This window comes from Nannospalax galili, unplaced genomic scaffold (genome assembly GCF_000622305.1).
Source record: "Nannospalax galili isolate Female #2095 unplaced genomic scaffold, S.galili_v1.0 scaffold799, whole genome shotgun sequence".
In the NCBI taxonomy this organism is placed as follows: domain Eukaryota; kingdom Metazoa; phylum Chordata; class Mammalia; order Rodentia; family Spalacidae; genus Nannospalax; species Nannospalax galili.
In genome coordinates, this window is record NW_008343085.1 from 1144214 (window position 1) to 1150756 (window position 6543).

Here is a 6543-nt window from a genome sequence, read left to right on the forward strand (position 1 = left end):
TAACAAGTATGTGTGTGTGTGTGTGTGTGATAGTTTGCACTGAAGTTCAGAGTACAACCTTGTTTATCTGTGCTTATTTTCTAATTTTTTGGAGACAGATTGTCTTGCGTTTTCCCACTGCCCACCACACTTGGACTGGGGCCTTCTAAGGGTTCTCCTATGTCTGCTTCTCATCTTGTAATAGGAGAACTTGGATTACATATATGTGCTACCACATGAAGAGACTGTGAAATAGTGTTCCCATGGCTTTAAAAATATGCTTGGTGAATTAAGCTGAACTTTGAGCATGTATGTCTGGAGAGCATTTTATCTCCTGAGAAAGTTTATGCAAGAATGCTTGCTGGGGAGATATCTCTAGAACGCTGGTTCTCACCTCTAAGCTTCTCGTGAAACGCATTGACCTCCTAAGTAGACATAGCATGGAGACAATGTGGCTGTGCTCATCTTATTTTCCTGAATTGTTATATTCTAGCCATATTTTTCAGTGTTCTGTAAACATTTGACTGTGGTTCTCAGGAATATGAGAAGCCATTTTATTATCGTTCGGTTCAGTAGATATGTGACTGTGATCCTCATGAGTGTGAGAGTAAAAGCAGAGTTGCTGATATGATCAGCACTCAGGCTCATGAAAACCTGGGTCTCCTGGTTTATTATCAGTTCCATGGTAATCCATTCAGGTCCCATGGCTGCCCCTGGTGGCCACAATGGTCACTTTACCAACCCTTCAGTTCCCAGTCTCTGTGGTGCATGCCTGTAATCGCAGCACTTGGAGGTGGAGGCAAGAGGATCAGAAGTTCAAAGCTATCCTCAACAACATAGTGAGTTTGAGGCTAGCCTGGGTTACATGAGACCCCCCGGTTACATAACACACTCAGCATGTCTAAAGCAAAGGAAAGTGGGTTGCAACCCTTGAGCCTCTAAGAAAATACTGGACAGAAACTATTTTTGGTGATCTTTGTTTTCATCACTGAACAGAGTACCAAAGTATCAGGGGTGGGGCTGAGGCTGCTGGGTCAGGGCCGGGTTGGTTGAGGGCACTTATACTGTAGACCTCTTCAAAGCTATTAGAGATAAGATCAGGTAGCAGGGCCACCCCACTCTCCATGACGGCACTGTGGAAGAGTCCTTGGGACATGGGGGACACAACAAGAGTAGACACACTTGTGCCACCTGCTGACTCTCCAAAAATGGTGACCCGGTCAGGGTTGCCTCCAAAGTGGGTGATATTCTGCTGGACCCAGTGTAGGGCAGCCACAAGGTCCAGGGAGCCCCAGTTGCCTCTGGTAAGCTGGTTTCCAGTGCTGAGGCGTGACAAGGACAGAGATCATATGCTGCCCTGGTTCTGCTCAGCCACTATCACCCAGCAAAGCCCAGCTCACTGAAGAAGCCCAGGACACCCAGGCGATACTGAATAATGACCACCACCATGTCCTCAGTGGCTGCCAGTAGGGATCCATCAAACATGGAAGCTGTACCCATAACCAGTACACCTCCATGGATCCATACCATCACCTGAGGAAATCAAGATGGATACCAGGAGTCTTCTAGATAGTTCAAGCTCTAGCTGGACTGCCTAATAGACTATCAACTTCTTTAACACTGTGCAGCTATAAATATGCATAGAATTTCTTAGTGTGGTAAGATCTGGACCATAGACATGATACTCCAGTGGCCCAATCAGCATGTTTCTCTCCCCTATCCCCACTATAAATCTCGGCTTGGATTAATGGTTCTGAGAATAGAGCAATGACACCATTGTTCTCTGGATCCTCACTGTGGAACAAAAAGAGGAGTCTTTATGAGTATCTCTCCTGATTACTATGAAAAGGATCATGAGATCTCATTGCTGGAACAGATAATTCATACCTAGAAATTTAGGTCGCCTCACTGTTCAGCCTTGAGCACCTGAGTTGTTGTATAGGGTTCAAGTTGATGGTGAGTCCTGGTTTGATCAGAGTCTCCGACTTCTCAGATCTCCAGACTCTGGGTCCCATACCCAGGTTTCAGCAGCTCATCATAGCTGAGAAGACCTTCTTGAACCTAATTGAGTAAGGCCATTTATCGGGGTCTACCTTGCAGAGGGGCTCAGGTTGGTTTTGTCCCTTCTAATCATCTTGCTGAAGAAATGCCCTTTCAACTGATCATAGCTTGGTACTCACAGGCAGGTTAGAGCCCTCATGAGCATGGGCTGGTGTGTAGATATTGAGATATAGGCAGTCCTCAGACATGGAGGTGGGAGGCATGATCAGCGTTCTCTTCTTCAGACCCTCTACGTTCTTCATATCAGAATTCTGTAGGCACCTGGTGACCACGGGAGACAGTTACTCCAGGAGATGTGTGGTGACCAAAACCAGGCACGAGTCTGGATTTGCTCTCAGCCACCTTCAGCTGCTGCTCTCTGTGATGCTATACTGAATGCTTCTCTGCAGTTCCTTCCCACAAAGGTAAAGGACACAGACTCTGTGGAAGGTAGGATAGAGCCAGACTTCTATCCAAATCCACTTCTATGTGGTCTGGATGTTATTCTTCCTGAGACTGGGCTATGGAGATTTCTGGGAGTCTCTTTGAAAATGATTGGCTGCAGGAGGTGACATTCACCACTTCTCCTTGTACTCCTTAGCGCCTGTGGTGATGGTTAGTTGTGATTGCTGACATACACAATTTAGAATCTCCTGGGAGGAGAGTCTCAATGAAAGATTGTCTAGACCAGATTGGCTGTGGGCATGCTCATGGGGGATTATCTTAATTACTTTAACTGAGGTGGAACAACCTGCCCACTGTGTGTGGCTCTATTCCCTAAGAATGGGCTTCTGAACTGTTTAGGAGTAGAGAAGGTGAGCTGAGCATGACCAGGCATCCACATATTCTTTACTTTCTGTTCTGATTATGGATGTGACATGACCAGCTCCTTAAGCTTTTGCTGCTCTGTCTCCCCCCAGGATGAAATATAACCTAGAATTGTGACCTGTAATACAACCTTTCACCCCTCAGTTGCTTTTGTCAGTATCAGAAAATGAAAGTAAGATATATGGTTATTGGGGTGCTGTGCACACATGGGTACTATAGGAATGAATGGATAATACTTTCCCATTGGGTAGTGGGACATCATCTCTTGCCCAGGCTCTCAGGAATCATCCTTCTACAGTCTCCATATGGACACACATACACTTGTTCTTTGGTCACTGGCACATGGCCTTATTGGTTGTGACAGTGGCTGTGGAGGGTGGTATTGCCAGTGGCTCACCACTGCCCTGCCCCCAGGGACCTACAGTGTGTGGTAATGAACTCAGGGGTTCCTGCTGCTTAACAGGTCACACTGACTCCTGTGCAGAGACACCTCCCATCATGGCAGAGATACTTGCCTAGTCTGAATCCAGAAACGATTTTGTTTTTGCTCCTCTCTGTAGTACCTGGAGCTAATTCCTTATGAATGCTAAGCTCTGACCCAGGAGCCGGGTGAGGTTGCTTCACTCTAAATCTTAGCACATGCATCAGAAAAATGCATGGGAGACTCTCCCTGACACAATGAAAACTGCTGTGGGACTGAGATGGAGAAAAACATTTGGTCTAGAGCTGTTTACCTGCTCACTCCAGTCTCTTGGGCCCCAGCAATTGCATGGCTGGTTGTGATGTTCCATCTCTCACACTACTTCATACTTCAGGGGTGTCTGGGGTACAAACTGCTATGGTCCTACAGGTGGCTTGACAAAGGGAATTCCCAGGAATTCCCCCACTTGATCCTTCACATGGAAGAGGCTGCCTCTCCCCTGCCATGAGTGTGTGGTCCTGATGGGACTGCCTGAGTCCTGTCCTGTGTGTGGAGAGATGCCATCAGTCTTTGTTCATTTTGATCAGGAAGAACCACACTAAATGAGTTCTCGTCTCATTATCACCAGAGTGCACAGTGGGAAGGGGAATCCCAGTTCAGGTGTAGAATGGCAGGGGGTTGTTTTTGTCCCTCCCTGGCCAGCAACCTTACCCAGGGAACTTTTAAAGGGTACCAGGGCATTTCTCTGGACAAAGAGGTGACACACTGTGACAGCATGAAGGTATCATTGTTATCATCTAAAGTTCAGTAGCAGTTAATGCCACACACACACAAAAGGAAATGTCCCTCTTGCCCTTCTTTCGCCAGATGTACAGTTTCAGCTGTTCACAGAGCTCCTCACACTGGACTGGTTCCTCTGTTTGAAGTAACCTTAAATGTGGACGACCTTCTGTGTGCTATTGTTTCTGTCTTGTGATATTTGATGTGGGCATCGGGAGGCACACATTTCCCTTTCATCTGGAATCTCCACCACATCCTCCATCCTTGGTGCCTTCCCTCCCACCATCTCAGTCTCTGAGTCTTCAGAATTTCACAACTCTGATACCTTTGGCTTTCCAGTACACCCCTAGGTGGTCTTACCCTGCACATGGAGGAGAAGCAAGAGCCCAGAGACCACAGCATTCAGCCAGCCAGAAAGTCTGTCCAGTGGTATGCTCGGCTCTTAGGCCTGAGTCTGTGCTCCTACAGGGTGATCTCCTTTCATAGAGAGCGAATGCAATGGATGGGCCTTGCTCAGGCACGAATTGGAAGCAAATGAAGTTGGTGGGGCAACTTGGTGGGGTGGCACAAAATTTTTCTAGCCAGAGTACTGCCTGGTAGGCAATGGCCAGCAGGTGGAGCAAAGCCACCTGGGTTCTTTCTCCTCCTCTTTGGCTTCTACAGTTCTGGGATATCAGGAACCCTGTCCTCAAACCTAGAGCCAACATGCAGATGATTACATGTCTCACGTTTTTATGTACATTTATTAAATTACGCTGGGAAATGCAAATCTAAGTACGTACATATCATTTGACCATAAAGCTTTTCAAAAATAATACAGCTACTGAAAATCTAAAAACCCCTTTGAAGTGTCCTGGGCATTGGTAAAACTGAAAACCACACAGAGGTGAGTTTGCAGTAGGAATTCAGTGAAGTCTTGAGACTCCAGTAGTATCAGGCATCAGCCCTTCTGCACCCAGAGAAAGGACTCTTCCCTCTGTCCAGCTCCTCAGCCCAGGCAGAAGGGTGTCTTATCTCTCTTCTGTCCTCTGCTGTTCAGAGTGGGCAATGCTAGAATCATCTCTAATGTCTGTGGTTGATCTTCAATGCAGTGGATGAAACTTGGAAAAACTGGTACCCAGGAGAGCAAGTGGGTGATAAATATTGTGCTGGGAAGTATCCGGGATTAGAGAATGCATCCAGCCTCTACATGATGGAGAGAAAATATGTTGGGTGCACATGGGGGGCAGACAGAGCACATTTATCATGTTTGTACAAGATAAGAGTTTTTAGTGGAAAAGTCAAAAAAAGTGAGGGACAACAACAACCTAAGTGTGAAAATTAGTAACATGGAGATGAAGAGGAATAGTGACACCATAAGGAGCTTCGGGCTTCATGGGGGCTGTGGATGGCAGCTGGACTCCTTCCACACATGGGCAGGTGTTCAGGGAGACAAATCCTAAGAATCGCTTCTCTTGTACATTTCTATACCTTCTGATACTGCATCCTATAGTTAAAGGAATTCACAGATATCCTGGGCATGCAAATATAAGCCTCCCAGTGTTATGAATCCCTGGGAAGAAAAGAAACCTCTAAACACACACACACACACACACGCACACACACACACACACACGCATGCACACGCACACACTTTGATACACTCAGGCTTGAGAGTCTTTGGATATACCCAGACTCATTAAAAAATTGGCCTCTCACCATTTGGAAAGGAAATAGATGAGTGAGTGGATTGTCTTAGATGTCAAACGTAGTTGATATCTAAGTTGCATCATATGTTGCGACTGAATATCCATAGTCATGATATTAAGAGTAGGAGATGAGAATGGGCATCAGAGCCTCCTCACTCTACAGGATGCCATGAGAGTGTTTTTGGGACATGTGGACAGGACATCTGAAGATACTTGTGTCACAAGCAGATGAGCCATTCCTTCTCCATGATAGTATAGACAGAGCTCTAATATCCCCAATTATATTCAGTTTGTAAACTTCAGCTCTACACAGCAGTTAATTGGTTGCCAGAGAGCAGGGCTCAGGACAGTGCTTAATATAAAGAGGACTGCCAGGATTGTTTTGTGGGACAGAAACATTCTCATACTTGAAAAGGGGTGTTTACATGTCTCTTTAATACAAAATTTCCAAACTATACAGATAAATCAGTGAATTTGATTGCATAAAAAGACGTAGAAGAAAGCTCTTCAATCTGAGTTCTCAGTTTTATTCCATTGATCAATGTCTGTTTTTATGCCAGTACCATGCTGTTTTTATGACTGTAGCTCTGTAGTATACTTTGAGATCTGGTATAGTGATACTTTCAGCATTTCTTTTATTGTTCAGGATTTTCTGACTGCCCTGGGTTTGAAACTTGAAATTCCTTTTCCCCCCATTTTCTGTGAAGAATTGTGTTGCAGTTTTAATGGGATTGCATTGAATTTGTAGATTTGCCTTTGGCAGGATGTCCAATTTCACAATATTAATGCAATCCAGGATCGTGAAAG

General features: G+C 45.5%; 1 pseudogene; it reads right to left on the reverse strand.

Moving 5' to 3' along the window:
- LOC103738934 overlaps positions 1-6543 on the reverse strand; it is an 18944-nt pseudogene that overhangs the window by 2861 nt on the left and 9540 nt on the right.